This window comes from Eptesicus fuscus, chromosome 1, assembly GCF_027574615.1.
Source record: "Eptesicus fuscus isolate TK198812 chromosome 1, DD_ASM_mEF_20220401, whole genome shotgun sequence".
NCBI lineage: Eukaryota > Metazoa > Chordata > Mammalia > Chiroptera > Vespertilionidae > Eptesicus > Eptesicus fuscus.
In genome coordinates, this window is record NC_072473.1 from 97265674 (window position 1) to 97285433 (window position 19760).

The window sequence follows — 19760 nt, forward strand, 5'->3', positions numbered from 1 at the left end:
TCTGATCTCTTTCTCTGACATATTGCTTGCCTCCATTTCATTTACTTCGTTTTCTGGTGATTCCTCCTTTTATTTCATATGTGGGCTGTTTCTTTGCCTCCCCATTATTGCTCCTCTCTGGATGTCTGGTTATGTAGCTCTCTCCTGCATTGACTTAAAGGCACAAAATACAACACAATAAGACACAACACACAGGGCACCAAACACAAATGTATTCACAATACTAATAACCACAAATAAAGGTGACTACCAGAGAAAAGAGAATTAGGGGATAGAAAAGAGTGAAAAAATGATATTGAGAAAAGGAAAACATGTAAGAGAGAAAAGAAAGAGAAGGAAAAAGAAAGGGGGAAATAATATATGTATATGTGGAGAAAACTCCAATAAAACAACAACTAATCCAAAAAATGCAAACAACAAACACCCAGAGATGAATGCAAACTATAAACAACAACAAATCCAAAATATGAAAAACTACAAACCCCTAAACAACAAGTACCTAGATGGATCTGAGGAAGCAGAGCTTATTTCCAGAAGGTAAGGTCAAGGAATTGAATGAATGGGGAAATAGCCACAATTCAGTATAGAGGAGGTAGAAAGAGAATGAATGTATAAGAAGAAAAGTAAAAAACAAAATACAAAAAAAGAAACATATCCTATCTAATAAAAGTGTAATATGGAAATTAACCATCACTCCGTCACAAAGTTGATGGCACCCATAGCCACAAGATGGCAGCGCCCCATCCTCTCAGCCCTGCTGGAGTCTCCCAGTCCCGGGGGGGGGGGGGGTGGCCTCTGAGAGTGGGCAGCATGAGTGGCTTGGCAGAATGCTTGCTCCATTGCCGCAGTGACAAGGCAAGCATTCCACGCCCAGCCGCGGTTGTGACTCTGGCCAGGCCAGGGTGCAGAATGCTTGTGTTGTCGCTCTGGTGACGAGGCACACGTTTGGCCCCCAGCTGCGGATGGGCTCCTGTCAACACTCACTCAATTTATCTGAGTGAGTGCTGACAGGAGCATGTCATCCTTGTGACTTACTCATTTTAATTGGAGGGAAAGAGGTGTGAAAGCTAGCAGTGCTGGAGGCCCAAGGAGATGCACAGAACTCCACTTGGGAAAATCCGAAAGACACACCTCATGGAGGCACAGCCACTCTGGGCACTTCACAAATGAACGGGGTGTTTTCTTCTTGTTCCTGATACACTGAGCATGCAAATGCCAGAACCAAGACTGTATAACACAGATAAAACGGATGGGCTTCTGGGCCGCAGATGGGCCTCTGGGCTGTGGAGAGCTTCTGGGCAGCGGGCTCAGAGTGGCCAGGCCCCACCGAGAGCTACTGGCACACGGATTCATGCACAGGGCTACTACTATATATATATATATTTTAAAGTATATATACAAAAGAAAATTTATATATATATATATATATATATATATATATATATATATATATATATAACTTTTTCTTTAATCTGTCTATGTATTTGTTTACTATTGGAAAAGGAGAATAGAGAGTAGATAGGCCTGAGTTTGTGATTGGAATTAGTTAAGCTATTAGTAGAAGAAGATAACCAGTGAGGAGAGGAAAAACAGAAGTTAAAAAAAAAATAAAAAGAAAAAAAAAACAACAAAAACAAACAAGCAATAAAAACCAAACTAATCAACAATCAAACAAACAACACCAAGACTGATAGGGGAAAAAAAGGCCAAAAGGGAAGAAAAAAAATTTGGATAGTGAAGAAAGAGAAGAGAGAACTGTGTATGGACTTGGAGCAGGGGAGCAGAAATTAGATATATAAGTAAGATCAATTTTTAACAGTAAGTAAAGAGAAAGGATAGGGATAAACTAAAGCAGGAACAGGGTAAGAGAAACAGGACAAAAGGGGAAAGTGAGGAAGAGAGTGTTGGCATTAAGGAAAAATTGAGATAGAGTAAAATAATGCTAAAGGAAAAATAAAAATAGAATGTAGAACACTGATACCAACTAAAATAAAATAAAATAAACTTTAAAAAGGTAAACTAAAAGTAGTAATAATAATAATTAAAAATAAAAATATAATAAAATAGGTAAAAATCAAGTGAGAAAAAAAATATTGGTTTCTCAAATAAAAGATAAAAAAATAAAAATGGGAAGCAGTGAAGGTCATTCATTTCCTCTACAGTTTTGCTTGGCAGGTTTGTTTCCTGTCAGGTAGACAGCACAGTATTGAAGTTTCCTGTGCTCCACCACTCTTCTGTGTCATAAGCCACAATCCTGTTTTCAAGCAGTGGGGATCTCTTTGTTTCTCAGCCTGACTTTAGTTGTATTTACACAAGAGTCAATTTCTGATACAACCCCTGGGTGGCAGTGTTTCTGTATTGATATCAGGTGTCAAAAGGCCCCTGCCCTACCCAGTGTTTAGATTTCTTTCCCTGCAGCACTCAATACTGGGTTGTGGGAATAGACTGCCCTAGAGCTTGTTTTCTGCTCATCTCTCTCCACTCTGATCCCCAGGTTCCACAAAAACAGCTTTCCCCTGGAGTCTCGGTGAGTGTTTTTTTAATTGGAAGATCCTATGTACTGGACTTAGAAATTAAAAGCAAGGATTTAAAAAGAAAAAGAATAAAAGAAAAAAAAAAGCCACAAGACTCATGCAGACTCGCATCTTTTTCCCCTGGAACTGCACAGCTAGTATACTTGTAGAACTTCAGGCTGCCTTTTTGGGCCCAGCCCTGCTGTGGGTTATTTCCTATAGTCCCCTTCTGCCAGCAGCCCTGTGGACCCCCTTCCTCATTTGAGGACTACACTGACCCCAACAGCCGCAGATGGTGTGGGGCGCAGTCTTCCTCTGAGACTATTTCCCACTGCATACATTTCTCCCTCCAGCCTGGATCCCAGATCTCACCTTTCCCTAGGCCCTAGGGCAGTGGTGGGCAAACTCATTAGTCAACAGAGCCAAATATCAACAGTACAACGATTGAAATTTCTTTTGAGAGCCAAATTTTTTAAACTTAAACTTCTTCTAACGCCACTTCTTCAAAATAGACTCGCACAGGCCGTGGTATTTTGTGGAAGAGCCACACTCAAAAGGCCAAAGAGCCACATGTGGCTTGCGAGCCACAGTTTGCTGACCACGGCCCTAGGGGATATCTGACCTTTCCATCCACGGATTGCCTCACCAGCTATGCTTAATTCACCAATTCTGGGTGGCTGTAATTAGTTCAGCTGTTCCTTCTATCTTGCTCTGTGTGAAGGCACAGGGCTCACCTGCATATTCATGCCACTTTTTCTCCTCCTAGGCAGACTTTCTAGGTGCCCACTGTCAGAGAGGCTGGAGTCTTGGTGTTCCTGGGTTCTCAGCTGTGGCAGCTTATCCCTGGGGGTTGTGGTTGTAGGGTCCCGGGAGGTATTCAAGGTCTCTCCAGTTGAAGGTAAGACTTGCCTTCAGATCACCTTAACTTACCCCTTCAAGATGGCACAGTCTCTGTGGCATAGCCAGCCACTCCAGGAGAGATTTCAGCAGCAGTAGAGGCTTCCCAGCCAGGGGAGCCCTGTTCTGCAGTCCCCAACAATTCCTTGGAATATAGCTGTCCCCCACTCACAAATATAGACATTCCCCACACATCCACGCACTTTCCTTTTGTTCTCTCACTCACACACTATCTTGCAGCCTGCTGTCCTGTCGGTAGCCATCTTGGATCTCCTCAAAATGGATATTGAAGATCCAGGAAGAGATTGTTTTTGGCATGTGTCATATGTCATGGAGCATCCCCTTCTCACTTGGTGCATGGATAGAGAGAGTGAGAAATAATCCAAGTAAATGACACTGCCAAATACATTCTTGTGGGGCTATTTTCCAGATTGGCAGAACTTTAATAAGGTTTTGTTTGACCTACTTCAATCACTTCTCTATTTGATGACTGAAAAACTTAAATATCAGCCCAGCCAGTGAGGCTCAGCAGTTGAGCATTGACTCAGGAACTGAGAGGACATGGGTTCAATTCCTGGTCAGGGCACATACCTGGGTTGCTGGCTTAATCCTCAATAGGGGGCTTGCAAGAGGCAGCCAGTTGATGATGTTTCTCTTTCATTGATGTTTCTATCTATCTCTCCTTTCTCCTTTCCCCTCTCTCTAAAATCAATAAAAACATATTTTAAAAATTAGAAAAAACTTAACCCTTTGCACTCGCTTCCTGTTTTCTCGATTCCTTTATTTTACTAGGGATTTAATTTTTTAAATACCCCAGGTTTTACAAAGTGCGACAGAAGAATAAAAAGCTGGAGTTTCTTTTCATACAAACTTATTTATTTGGATTTTTTATATTTCAAATTATTGATACATTCAAAGAGTAATTTGCACTTGACATCCGAGTGCAAAAGGTTAAATATCAGACTAAAATGATACATTCTTATTGTTCAGTACATTCAAGCGTATTTTCTCTATTGGGGTTATGACAGTGAGGTATACCAATTTTTAATAAAATGTGTATAATTCAGATTTATCTCAGTGTTGTTCTTCCCTTTAGAATGAACAATCCATTAATGGAAAGAAATCAGAAAATGGGACCTATGCCGAAACCGGTTTGGCTCAGTGGATAGAGCGTCGGCCTGCGGACTCAAGGGTCCCAGGTTCGATTCCGGTCAAGGGCATGTACCTCGGTTGTGGGCACATCCCCAGTAGGGGGTGTGCAGGGGGCAGCTGATCGATGTTTCTCTCTCACCGATGTTTCTAACTCTCTATCCCTCTCTCTTTCTCTCTGGAAAAAATCAATAAAATATATTTTTAAAAAAAGAAAAAAAAGAAAATGGGACCTAAAATTTGAGAAACATGGTAAGTTTTTACATAGTGTTTGTTAATACAATAAGCAATTAAAACCAAGATAGATACCATATCTTACTAGGGAATAAATCATCAGTAATATGTGTGATAAACAATTTATGAAATATTTTTATACATGTCTCATTTCTCCTTCACAGCAAATCCTTGAGAAAGTACGATAGTAACAAACCCTTTATGACCAGTATCACATGCCTCATGGTGGTCCTAATGGTTGGCTTATATAAACCTGTTTAATCCTCACAACAGTTCTATGAGGTGTAGGTATTATTATTGTACTTATTTTATTTTTTTATTGAGGTATTATATGTGTACATATCTTACCATTGCCCCCCCAACCCCACACCCATACATGCCCTCACCCCCCAGAGTTTTGAGTCCATTGTTTATGCTCATATGCATACATACCAGTCCTTCGTTTGATTTCTCATCTCCCCCACCTCTCCCTAACCTTCCCCCTGCAATTTGATAGTCTGTTTGATACTTTACTGGCGCTGTATCTATATTTTTGTTCATCAGTTTATAATGTTCTTTATTATCCACAAATGAGTGAGATCATGTGGTATTTTTCTTTCACTGACTGGCTTATTTCACTTAGCATAATGTTCTCCAATTCCATCCAGGTTGCTGCAAATGATGAGAACTTCTTCTTTTTTATGGCAGCATAGTATTCCATTGTGTAGATGTACCACAGTTTTCTGATCCAGTCATCTGCTGACAGGCACCTAGGCTGTTTCCAAATCTTAGCTATTGTAAATTGTGCTGCTATGAACATAGGGATACATATATCCTTTCTGATGGGTGTTTCTAGTTTCTTCAGATATATTCCCAGGAGTGGGATTACTGGGTCAAATGGGAGTTCCATTTTCAGTTTTTTGAGGAAACTCCATACTGTTCTCCACAGTGGCTGCACCAGTCTGCATTCCTACCAGCAGTGCACGAGGGTTCCTTTTTCTCCGCATCCTCGTCAACACTTGTCTTTTGTTGATTTGTTGATGATAGCCATTCTGACAGGTGTGAGATGGTACCGCATTGTTGTTTTGATTTGCATCTCTCGGAAAATAAGTGACTTTGAGCATGTTTTCATATGTCTCTTGGCCTTCCTTCTGTCTTCTTTTGAAAATATTCTGTTTAGGCCCGTTGCCCATTTTTTTATTGGATCATTTATCTTCCTTTTATTAAGTTGCATAAGCTGCCTGTAGATGTTGGAGATTAAACCTTTATCAATGATAGCATTTGCAAATATGTTCTCCCATGCAGTGGGCTTTCTTGTTCTTTTGTTGATGGTTTCTTTTGCTGTAACAAAGCTTTTTATTTTGATGTAGTCCCATTTGTTAATTTTCTCTTTAGCTTCCATTGCCTTAGGGGCAGTGTCAGTGAAGAAGTTTTTTTGGCATATGTCTGAGATTTTGTTGCCTGTGGATTCCTCTAGTATTTTTATGGTTTCCCGTCTTATGTTTAAGTCCTGTATTCATTTTGAGTTTATTTTTGTGTATGGTGTAAGTTGGTGATCTAGTTGCATTTTTTGCATGTATCTATCCAATTTTACCTACACCATTTATTGAATAGACTGTCTTGACTCCATTGTATGTTCATGCCTCCTTTGTCAAATATGAATTGAGCATAGTGGTTTGGGTCGATATCTGGATTCCCTATTCTGTTCCATTGATCTATATGTCTGTTCTTGTGCCAGTACCAGGCTGTTTTGAGAACAGTGGCTTTGTAATACAGCTTGAAATCTGGTATTGAGATCCCACCTACTTTATTCTTCTTTCTCAGGATTGCTGTGGCTATTCGGGGTCTTTTTTTATTCCCGATGAATTTTTGGAGAGTTCTTTCTAGGTCTGTGAAATATGCTGTTGGTATTTTGATGGGGAGTGCATTGAATCTGTAGATTGCTTTGGGTAGTATGGACATTTTAATGATGTTGATTCTATCAATCCATGAACATGGTATGTTCTTCCATCTGTTTACGTTTTCCTCTATCTCTTTTTTCAGTGTCCTGTAGTTTTCCGTGTATAGGTCTTTTACCTCCTTAGTTAAGTTTATTCCTAGGTATCTTAATTTTTTTGGTGCGATGGTAAATGGGATTGCTTTTTTAGTCTCTTTTTCTGTAAGTTCACTATTGGTGTATAGAAATGCCATAGACTTCTTGGTGTTAATTTTGTATCCTGCTACATTGCCAAATTCATTTATTAAGTCTATTAGTTTTTTGATGGATTCTTTTGGGTTTTTTATGTACAATATCATGTCATCTGCCAATAAGGACAGCTTCACTTCTTCTTTTCCAATTTGGATGCCTCTTATTTCTTCTTCTTGCCTAATTGCGATAGCTAATACTTCCAGTACTATGTCAAACAGGGATGGTGAGAGTAGGTATCCCTGTCTTGTTCCTGTTCTTAGGGGAAATGGTTTTACTTTTTGCCCATTGAGTATGATGTTTGCTGTGGGTTTATCGTATATAACTTTTATTAGGTTGAGGTATGAGCCTTCTATTCCCACCTTGTTGAGAGTTTTTATCAAGAAAGGGTGTTGGATTTTGTCAAATGCTTTTTCTGCATCTATTGATATGACTCTGTGATTTTTATCACTCAGTTTGTTTATGTGATGTATCACGTTTATTGTTTTGCAGATATTGTACCATCCTTGCATTCCTGGGATAAATCCTACTTGGTCATGGTGTATGATCTTTCTGATGTATTGCTGGAGCCGATTTGCTAGAATTTTGTTGAGGATTTTGGCATCTATGTTCATAAGGGATATTGGTCTGTAATTCTCTTTCATTGTGTTGTCTTTATCTGGTTTTGGTATTAGGGTGATGCTGGCTTCATAGAAGGAGCCTGGAAGTGTTCCTTCCTCTTGAATTTTTTGGAATAGTCTGAGGAGGATAGGTTTTAGTTCTTCCTTGAAAGTTTGGTAAAACTCTCCTGTGAAGCCATCTGGCCCTGGGCTTTTGTTTTCCGGAAGCTATTTGATGACTGCTTCAATTTTTTCCATAGTTACTGGCCTGTTGAGCTGTTTAGATTCTTCCTGATTGAGTTTTGGAAGGTTGTATTTTTCTAGGAATATGTCGATTTCCTCCAGGTTGTCCAGTTTCTTGGAATAGAGTTGTTCGTAGTATTTTGTAACAATCCTTTGAATCTCAGCGGGGTCTGTTGTTATTTCACCTCTTTCTTTTCTGATTTTGTTTATTTGGGTCCTCTCTCTTTGATTCTTGGTGAGCCTGGCTAGAGGTTCATCAATCTTGTTTATCCTTTCAAAGAACCAGATCTTGGTTTTGTTGATATTTTGTATTGTTTCTTTTGTCTCTATGTCATTTATCTCCACTCTGATCTTCATTATTTCTTTCCTTCTGCTTACAGTGGGCTTTTCTTGTTGCTCTCTCTCTACCTCTTTGAGTTTGGGGTTAGGTAATTTATGACCATTGTTTCTTGTTTTTTGCAGTAGGCTTGTAGAGCTATGAACTTCCCTCTCAGGACTGCTTTTGCTCTGTCCCATAGATTTTGGATTGTTGTGTTTTCCTTGTCATTTGTTGCCATGATGTTTTTTATTTCTTCCTTGATGTCTTTGGTAACCCAGTCATTGTTTAACAGCATGCTGTTTAGTCTCCATGTGTTTGACTTCTTTGGGTTGTTTTTATTGTAGTTGATTTCCAGTTCTATGCCATTGTGATCTGAGAAGGTACTTGATATGATTTCTATCTTCTTGAATTTGGTGAGACTTTGCCTATGTCCTAACATATGGTTTATCTTTGAAAATGACCCATGTGCACTTGAGAAGAATGTATATTCTGTGGCTTTTGGGTGAAATGTTCTGAAGATGTCGATTAATTACATCTGGTCTAGTGAGTCATTTAGGATTGATGTTTCTTTGCTGATATTTTGTTTAGAGGATTTGTCCAATGGTGATAGTGGGGTATTGAAGTCTCCTACTATGATTGCATTGCTGTCAATCTCTCCTTTGATATCTTCCAGGAGTTTTTTAATGTATCTTGGTGCTCCTGTATTGGGTGCATACATATTTACCAGAGTTATTTCTTCTTGTTGGATTTCTCCCTTTAGTATTATGAAGTGGCCTTCATTATCTCTTGTTAAGTCCTTCACTTTGAGATCTAATTTGTTAGATATAAGTATTGCTACCCCAGCTTTTTTTTCATTTCCATTCGCCTGGAAAATCTTTTTCCATCCCTTTACTCTCAGTCTGTATGTGTCCTTTTTTTTGAGGTGGGTTTCCTGTAGACAGCAGATATATGGGTTTTGTTTTCTTATCCAATCTGTTACCCTGTGTCTTTTGATTGAGGTATTCAATCCATTTACATTTAATGTTATTATTGATAGGTACTTATTTGTCGCCATTTTTTTTCTATACCCCTGTTTTCCTTCTTTGCTTCCTATTTCCTTCTTTCTTTCTTTTTTTTTTACAGCAGACCCTTTAGTATTTCTTTCATTGCTGGTTTGGTGGTGATAAACTCCTTTAGTCCTTTTTTGTCTGTGAAGCTCCTGATTTCACCTTCAATTTTGATTGATAGTCTTGCTGGATACAGTATTCTTGGATTTAGACCCTTCCTTTGCATGACTTTGTATATTTCATTCCATTCCCTTCTGGCCTGATGAGTTTCTGTTGAGAAATCAGTTGCTAGTCTGATGGGGGTTCCTTTGTATGTAACTGTCTGTCTCTCTGTGGCCGCTTTTAAGATTCTTACTTTGTCGTTGGTGTTTGCCAAGTTAATTATAATGTGCCTTGGCATCGGTCTTTTGGGGTTCATTTTGCTTGGAACTCTGTGAGCTTCTTGGATTTGTGTGGGTTTTTTCTTCCCTATATCAGGGAAGTTTTCTGTTATTATTTCTTCAAACAGGTTTTCTATTCCTTGCTCAGTTTCCTTTCCTTCTGGTACCCCTATTATCCTGATGTTGTTTTGTTTTGTGTTGTCCCGAAGTTCCCTTAGGCTCTCCTCATGCTTTCTAATTTTTGTTTCTAGAATCTGTTGTATTTTTGGTATTTTTTTCCATCTTGTCTTCTAGCTCACTTATGCGGTCCTCTGCTTCTTCTAGTCTACTCTTGATGCTTTCTATTGAGTTCTTTACAGCAGCGATGTCATTTTTCATTTCTTCTTGTTTCTTCTTCATTTCCTCTTGGTTCTTACTCATATTGTCGAATTTGTCTTTCATGCTTTTCAGACACCTTAAGACCATTTCTCTGAATTCTTTCTCTGATAGGTTGTTTGCCTCTAGTTCGTTTACTTCCTTTTCTGGTGATGCCTGCTTTTCTTTCCTATGGGGGCTATTTCTTTGTCTCCCCATGGTCTCTCTCCTCCGGATGTCTGGTTATGTAGCTCTCTGTCTCAGGCATTGATTTAAAGGTACAAAATACAACACAACCAGGCACAACACACAAGGCACTGAACAGAATTGTATTCATGATATTAATAACCTCCAATAAAGGTGATCACCAGAGAAAGACAAATTATGGAATAGGAGAGAAAGAGGAAGAGTAAAAAGGAAGATCAACAAAAAAATAAAAATAAAGAGTGTGAATCTGAACTTGGGAAAAGAGAAGAAAAAAAAGAAAAGAAAAAAAAGTAAGAGATTGCCAAAACCGGTTTGTCTCAGTGGATAGATCGTCGGCCTGTGGACTCAAGGGTCCCAGGTTCGATTCCGGTCAAGGGCATGTGCCTTGGTTGCGGGCGCATCCCCAGTGGGGGGTGTGCAGGAGGCAGCTGATCGATGTTTCTCTCTCATTGATGTTTCTAACTCTCTATCCCTCTCTCTTCCTCTCTGTAAACAAAATCAATAAAATATATATTTTAAAAAAAAGTAAGAGAGACAAGAACGATACTAAGAGAGGCAAGGTGGAACAAACTATATATATGGTGCGTAAACTCCAATATAACAACAACTCATCCCAGCAAATTCCAGCAACCTGAGCCTGGAGATTAATACAAACTGCAACACTGACTAATATCAAGTTAGACAAGGGAAAACAAAAGTAAAAAACAAACAAAAACAGAGCAAACAAAAGAACCAACCAACCAACCAAAAAGAATAATCAAAACAATCTCATAAGAAAGCATAAAAATTCAATCTAATCAACATTCAAGCAAACAACAACAAAAGGCCAGAGAGAAAAACAATTTTTTAAGGTAGCGTAGATAGAGGTATATATGGACTTGGAGCAGGGGTTTGGAATTAGATATATAAGTAGGATGAAATTTTAGCAGAGGGTAGACTGAAATGGAGGGAAAATCTAAAGCCAGAAAGGGTTAAGATAAACAGGAGACCAAAAGGGGAAAGGTTAGGAGGAGAGTGATGGCATAATGTTAGCGTTGAGATAGGGTAAAATGATTGTAAGGGAAAGATGCAAATAGAATGTAGGACACTAATCCCAAAATAAAAGAAAGAGAAAATCAAATGACATTTAAAAAAAAAAGAAAAGTAAAATAATAGTAATAATGCTGATTGAAAATAAAAATGTAATAATTTAAAAGGTGAAAATCGAGTGAGGAAAAAGAAAAAAAAATTTAGTTTTTAAGCCAGCCGTGTCTTAATTTCTCGTATTCATTTTTTGATTACACCAGAGGCAATTAGCGTTTCGGCCCCTGGGTGGCAGTGTTTCTGAATTGACTTCTGGGCCTCTCTAGTTTTGTTTCCCCCCCCCCCCATGGCACTCACTACCGGTTTGTGGAGGTGTGCGCCTCAGAGCTGCCTCTCCGATGGACACACCCAGCTCTGCTCCCCAGGTTCCGAAAAAACAACTTCCCCCTGCAGACTTTCAGGGTATTCCCCAACTGGGTTTTCCTATGTATTGGGCTTAGTAATCAGAGTCGGAAAGAGCCCAAGTGTGCGGACAGTGGGTCTGCGCGCAAGACTAAGGAGCCTGCACTCCTTTGAAAATTCTTAGTCTGACCCTCCTCGTCAGATTAAAATGAGTTGCTTTTAAGAGGTCACTTCTGTTAGCAGCTCAGAGGACCCCCTTCCACATTCACGAGTCACAGCAGCTCCAACTGCCGCAGATTTTTCTAGGCACAGACCTCCCCGGTCCTGCCGGTCCTGCGGCTCGCGCACTTCCCTCTCCCACCGTGGGGACGAGAAACCACACCTTATTTCAGGCAAAATCTGACCTTTCCGTGGTGTAGTGAAGAGTTCCTTTGAATCTGAATGTTTGCGCCGATAGGGGACAGGTGTTCTGGTGCTCACAGCTGTTCAGTGTTTGCAGTTGTCGCGGAAAGTTGGGTTTCCAATAAAATCCTCCTTCCCTTGCAAGATGGCGAGGCCCCTGGTGAGCCCGCAGCTCCGGGAGGGGACCCAGCCCCTGTGGGTGCTGCACGGTCAGGGGAACCCTGCCCAGCACTCCCCCGCCTTCTCCTGAAGTTTATCTGTCCCTTAGCTTGCCAACATACACTCCCCCTGCGAACCTCTGTCGCTCCTACTCTCCGCCCCAGGACCAGACTCCAAACATGACTCTACTCAGCCGCCATTTTGAGCAGAATCTCCTATTGTACTTATTTTAAAATGAACAAACTGAGGTACAAAAAATTAAGGTATCTTGCTTAATTTCAACTTGGTTAATGAGTAGTGAAGCTAGGATTTGGGCCCAGGCAGTTTGTCATCATAGTCTATGATGCACAGTTTGCAATATGGCCTCCCTGAAGTAACGAAACTATTTTTCACAGGATTATTGTCAGAATAAATGATAGAATGGCACTGGGGAAAGCATATGCCTTACTAACATCAATTTGGGATTTGTTTAGTGTGAGAACATTTCTTGTCATTACTTGTAAAAGCAGCTAGATGTAAGAACTTGAGTCTTAGAGAGGTTCATACCTGGTTTGAGTGACCCAAATTATTTATCATTTAAAACATCTCTATCGAAATTAACACATGCTAATCTCAGCTGGTAAAACCATGCAAAGCTGCATCAAGGAAAAGATAATAATCTCCTCACCCACCAGACCTCCAATTCCTGCTCACCTGAAGTATGAGAAATTTTAATACTGAGCACAAGTCTTTCTTTATATCTCTTGTTCAAGCAAAAGCAAAATAAGTAATTGTGTAAACATCTGCAGGGTTAGAAGGAGGCTTGTTATCATTTGCTATAACAGCAAAGAGACAATTAAATGTAGATTGCTCTTCAACTTGCTGGTCTAATTTAGCAGTAGGTTATGAATAAAGTTTTGGGTCAATAGATTATTGTGGCTACATATCTTAAAATGTAATTTTTAATTCATTCTGAACGCATTTTGGGGTCTCTGTGAAGACAGTCTCTTGCTCCTCTAAAACCTCAGTTACCTTAATTACTCCTCCTTCATTGCCAAACATCTGGGCCAATACCACAATTACTTTATGGCCATTGCATATAATTTCATTTGGAAACTTTAAGGTATATTTCTTCATTATCGGTCTTTTTTTCCCCCTTAGCTACTTACCTTGCAAATGGATTTGACACCTGTCAGATTCCTCAGCAGGTGTCTGTGAGGGGTACCCTTGTAATTTGTGAACACATTACTTTGAAACTAAGTAAGAAAAATCAACACCTTTCTAATTTTTATTTTCCTTTTCGTTCCCGGAATAAATATTTATTCAAATCTTATCTCACATTTTATCATAAAGTTTAGTTTTGTTTTCATATCACTCCTGAACAAGTATTGTCATAGAGTTTATCATAGACATTATAGATTTTATGACTGCTGCAAGTAGCTTTTTTTTTTTCCCTACTGTACTTTCTTATGGTGTTTTGCTGGTCTGTAAATAAAATACTGATTTTTATATAGCTTTTATATTTATTATACTTAACAGATATATATTTAACAAAGTGACTTGTAAGAATGGAAGTAGGCGTGGTCCAACCATTTTCATTGAGTTCTTTTGTGTCACAATGATAATTTAGATGGGGGGACTTGGAAAGCTATACTTGAGGATGATAAGTACACAGACTGCTCCTGGATATAAAGATCTCGTGTGTGTAGTGCTCTACTAGTGCGGTGGTGATCATGTACTTACATGGAATGTAATCACCACGTTTCTAGTAAGGTGATGCTGGTGCGAAGAACTTTCCGGGTGGCCTGTGGTCAATGCAGTCAGTGAGGAAGAGGATTCATGTGTTTATGTGCTGCCCAAAAAGAGGAGAAGCGAGGCCTGTTCTGCTCTCTTGGTCTAATTAGAGCCATGCGAAGATGTTTTCATAGGTCTGTTCCTAACAAAGACAACATCTATAGGGTATGATCATTACTATTATTTCCCGTTTGGAAAAGAGGGAGATGTATCTTCTTTCAGAGGCCCAATATCACTGAGGTAAATGAAGAAAACTGTTGGATACTCACTAAGGAATGAATGCCATTTGGTGACCAGTGAGAGGACACCTTCCATAGTGATGAAAAAAGACACATGTATTCATTCATCACCATGTGTTAGGGAATATGATGAAATCTACATGTCAGAATGTTTGGAGGGCTGGTCATACCATTTTCCTTGAGCCCTTTTTTGTGACAATGATAAGGGAGGGGGACTTGGAAAGCTACATTTGAGGATGCTAAGCAGATAGGCTGCTCCTGCACAAAAAGATCTAGTGTGTGGAGTGCCCTACTAGTGCGGTGTTGAATATATACTTATATGAAATGAAATCACCACCATTCTGATAGGGTAATGCTCTTGGGAACAACTTTCCTGATGGCCTGTGGTCAATACAGTCTGTGAGGAAGAGTAGGCATGCGTTTTTTGCTGCCCAGCATGAGCAGAGGAGAAGCCTGTTCTTCTCCCTTGGTCAGATCTGAGACATGTGAAGATGATTTCTGAGTCCCATTCCTTACAAACTCAATATCTACAGGGTATGATCATCACAATTATTTCTTGAATGGAAAAGAGGGAGAGGTATCTTCATTCAGAGGCTCACTATCATTGAGGTAAATGAAGAAAACTACAGGATTCTCACTAAGCGATCACTGCTATTTGGTGACGAGTGCGTGGACATTGTCGAGACTGATGAAAAAAATTTTGGATATATTTATCACCATGTTTTAAGGAATGTGAGGAAAGCTACATGTGAGAATGTGTGGAGGGCTGGTCATACCATTTTGTGAGCCCTTTTGTGTGACAATGATAAGGGAATGGGACTTTGAAAGCAACTTTTTGAGGATGCTAAGCAGACAGGCTGCTCCTGCAGGTAAAGATCTGTTGTGTGTAGTACCCTACTAGTGTGGTGGTGATGATGGACCTACATGAAATGTAATCACCACCATTCTGATAGGATAATGCTTGCACGATCCACTATCCTGGTGGCCTGTGGTTAATCCAGTCGGTGAGGAAGATAATGCATGCTTTTTTTTGCTGGCCAGCATGGTCAGAGGAGAGTCCTGTTCTACTCCCTGGGTCTGATCTGAGGCATGTGAAGATTGTTTCATAGGTCCATTCCTAAAAAAAGTTAACATCTACAGGATATGATCTTCATAATTATTTCTTGATTTGAAAAGAGGAAGTGGTATCTTCATTCAGCGGCCCACTATCACTGAGGTACATGAAGAAAACTGCCAGTTCCTCACTAAAGGATGAATGCAATTTGGTGGCCAGTGCGTTGGCATTATACAGAGTGATAAAAAGAAAAAAAAATCCTGTAATCATTAATCACCATGTTTTAGGGAATATGATGAAAGCTACATGTGAGAATGGGTGGAGAGCTGGTCATACCGTTTTCCTTGAGCCCTTTTTTTGTAACAATAATAAAGGAGGAGGACTTAGAAAGCTTCATTTGAGGATGCTAAGCAGACTGGCTGCTTCTCCACCTAATGATCTTCTGTGCATAGTGCCCTACCTAGTGCAGTGGTGAACATGCACTTACATGGAATGTGATTACCAACACTCTGGTAGAGCAATGCTCATGGGAACAACTTTGCTGGTGTCCGTTAGTTAAGAGACTCGGTGAAGACTTTAATGAATGATTTGTTTTGCTGACTACCAATATCTAACCTGAGCCTTCTTTTGCTACCTGGGTTTCATATCAGGAATCTTAGGATGATTACATTGGAACATTCTTAATATTGTCAACATCTACAGAAACATTCATCTCAATTATATTCTGATTGGAAAAGAAGTCCATTTATTCAGAGGCCCAGTATCATGGAGGAAATGATATAACATACCAGGAATCTCACTGAGGGGATGTATGTCTTCTCTTGGCCATTGAGGAGGCATTGTCCAGAATTATGGAAAAGAACTTCTGATATTTACTGCCATGTGATAGGGGAAATGAGAAGAGCCACATATTAGAGTGGGAGGGGGCCTGGTCATACCATTTTCCTTGTCTACTGTTATGTCAGAATGAGATGGAGGGAGTTTCAAAGGTTACATTTGAGGGTGCGTGGGGGATAAGACCACTCTTTCACATAACGTTCTGCTGTGTGTAGCGCCCTACCTTGTGCGGTGGTGATCATGTGCATACATGAAATGTGGTCACCACCGCTCTGGTAGGGTAATGCACTTACAAACGACATATCCAGTGGACTGAGTTCAAGTTAGTCAGTGGGGAATGGGATGCAGGCATTGTTTTGCTGGCCACCTGGACCTGAGGAGGGCCCATTTCTTCTTGCTGAGTCTGTTATCAGTCATCGTATGATGATTTCATTAGTCCAATCCTAAAACTGCCAATATCTACATGATAAGTTCATCATATAATTACCTGATTATAAAAGAGTTGGAAATATATTCATGCAGTGGCCTGGGTTCATCTAGGTAAGTAAGGAAGCATTTTCCTTAAGAATTTTTGTGTGATAATGATAAGGGAGAGGTACTTGGAAAGATACAATTGAGCATGCTAGGCACACAGGCTGCTTCTGTACCTAAAGATCTGCTGTGCCTAGTAACCTACCTAGTTCAACAGTGTTCATAGAATTACATGAAATGTGATTAAGGCAACTCTGGTAGAGTAATGTTGCTGTGAACGACGTTTCTTGTGTCCTGTATTCAAGAGATTCAGTGAAGACTTTAACAAATGATTTGTTTTGCTAACTACCACTATCTAACCTGAGCCTTCTTTTGCTCCCTAGTTTCATATAAGGAATGATACTATGATTTCATTGGAACATTTCTAACATTGTCAACACCTTCAGGACCATTTGACTTCATTATTTTATGATTGAAAAAGGAGAAGTCCATTTATTCAGCTGCCCAGTGTCATGGAGGTAAATGATATGCCATAGCGGGAATCTCACTGAGGAGTTAAATGCCATATGGTGGCCAGTGAGTAGATGTTGTCCAGAATTATGGAAAAGAACTTGCGTAAACTCATTGCCATGTGTTAGGGAAAATGATGAAAGCCACATGATAGACTGGGAGTGATCCTGGTTATACCACTTTCCTTGACCCCTTTTATGTCAGAATGAGTTGGGGAGACTTTTGGAAAGTTACATATGAGGGTGCTTGAAGGAAAGACCACAACAGCACACAAAATCTGCTCTGTGTATTGACCCGCCTAGTGTTGTGGTGATCATGTGCATACGTGAAATGTGATCACCACTGCTCCTGGTAGGTTAAAGATATTTTTAACATCATTTCCATTGATCCTTTGTTCAAGACAGAGAGACAAGAAGGGGATGCAGGTATTGTTTTGGCTGCCACCTAGAGTTGAGCAGTTCCAATTCTGCTAGGTATCTCTGTTTTCAGCCATGCTAAGATTATTTCATTGGTCCAATCCTAAAAATGCCAATTTCTACAGGGTAAGTTCATCATAAATTTCGAGATTGTTAAAGACGGAGAAATATCTTTTTTCAGTGGCCTAGGATAATCTAGGTAAAAAATTAAAGCATAGTAGGATGCTCCCTGAGGGATGAATGCTATTTGGTTGGCAGTGAGTAGACATTGTCCTGAGTTATGAAAAATTACTTGTATACATTCAACACCATGTGTTAGTGAAAGTGATGGAAGCTACATGTGAGAGTGGAAGCGGACTGATCATACCTCTTTCCTTCAGCCATTTTATGTAAGAATGAGATGGTGGGAACTGGGAAAGCTCCATTAGGAGAGTCTTAGGACATAGGCTGCTCCTGCACATAAAGATATGCTAAGTGTAGTGCCCTTCACAGTGTAGTGGTGAACATGTGATTCCATGAAATTTAATCACTTCTGCTCTGGTAAGGTAATGATCATGAAACAAACTTTTATATTGGAATGCATTCAAGACAGTGAAGATGGGGAAAGTGCATTAATGGCTGGCCACCCTGAGCAGAGGAGGGCCATGTTATTCTCCTTGGGTCTTCTTTCAGGCATCCAAAAATTACTTGCATTCCTCAAAATCCCAACATCTACTTGGTTAGATCTTCACTATTATTGCCTCTTTGCAAAACAAAGAGAAATAGCTTTATTCATTGGCCCAAGATCATCTAAGTAAAGAAGATGGTATAGTGGGATCCTCACTGAGGGATGATGGACAGTTAGTTAGCAGTGTGTAATCATTCAAGTTATGAAAATTGCCTTGTATACATTCAGCACCATGTGGTAGAGAAAATGATAACAGCTACTTCTTTGGGTGGGAGAAGGCCTGGTCCTACCATTTTCCTTACGCCCTTTTGTGTCACGATTTAATTTGTGTTGAGAGACTTGGAAAGCTGTATTTTAGGAAGCTAAACACTCAGGCTATTCCTAAACAGAGTGTTCTGGTGTGTGTAGTGCCCTACTAGTGCGGTGGTGATCATGTACTTACATAAAATATAATAACCACCGTTCTGGTAGGGTAATGCTCCTGCAAACAACTTTCCTGGTGTGCTATGGACGGTATGATCAATGTGGAAGTGGATGCATGCATTTATTTACTGCCCAGCACAAGCAGTGGAGAGCCCTGTTTTGCTCCCTTGTTCTGATCTGACATATGCCAACATGACTAGTAGGTCTATTCCTAACAAAAGTTACATCTACAGGGTATGATTGCCACAATTATTTCTGGATTGGAAAACAGGATGAGTTATCTTCATTCAGATGCCCTGTATCATTTAGGCAAAACTAGAAAACTCCCGGATCCTCAAAAAGGGGTGAAAGCCATTTGGTGGCCAATGGGTGGGCACTATCCAGAGTGATGAAAAATGACTTGCAATTCTCTCAATCCCAACATCTACTTGGTTAGACCTTCACTATTATTTCCTCTGCAAATCAAAGAGAAATAGCTTTATTCATTAGCCCGAGATCATCTAGGTAAAGACATGGTATAGCGGGATCCTCACTGAGGGATGGTTGACAATTGGTTAACAGGGTGTAATCATTTGAGTTATGAAAAATGACTTGTATACATTCAGCACCTTGTGTTAGCGAAAATGATAACAGCTACTTTTTTGCGTGGGATGAGACCTGGTCCTGCCATTTTACTTGCGCCCTTTTGTTTCACAGTAGTAATTTGTGTTGAGAGACTTGGAAAGCTGTACTTGATTATGTTAAGCACTCAGGCAGCTCCTCAAATTAGGGTTCTGGAGTGTATGGTGCCCTACTAGTTCAGTAGTGATCATGTACTTACATAAAATATAATCACCACCGTGCTGGTAGGGTAATGCTCCTGCAAACAACTTTCCTGGTGTTCTATGTTCAGTATGCTCTGTGCCAAAGTGGATGCATGTATTTTTTTACTGCCCAGCATGAGCAGAAGAGAGCCCAGTTGTTTTCCCTTGGTCTGATCTGACTTTTCCAAGATGATTCCGTAGGTCTACTCCTAACAATAGCAACATCTACAGGGTATGATGGTCACAATTATTTCTTGATTGGAAAAGAGTGGGAGATATCTTCATTGAGATGACCTCTTTCATTTAAGCAAAACCAGAAAATGCCGGGATCCTTAACAATGGTTGAAAGCCATTTGGTGGTCCAAGCTTGGACATTGTCTAGAGTAATGGAAAATGACTTGTATATAATCAGCCCCCTGTGTTAGTGAACGTGACGGAAGCTACATCTGGCTGTGGGAAAGGACTGATCATACCTC

The 19760-nt window shown here is 40.0% G+C and overlaps 1 non-coding gene across 1 annotated transcript; it reads left to right on the forward strand.

Moving 5' to 3' along the window:
- Nucleotides 1-16204: 16204 nt before the first annotated feature.
- On the forward strand, nucleotides 16205-16284 carry MIR9305 (microRNA mir-9305). The gene has a single exon (NR_129048.2). It is a non-coding gene; the product is annotated as a microRNA mir-9305 (primary transcript).
- The last annotated feature ends 3476 nt before the right edge of the window (nucleotides 16285-19760 follow it).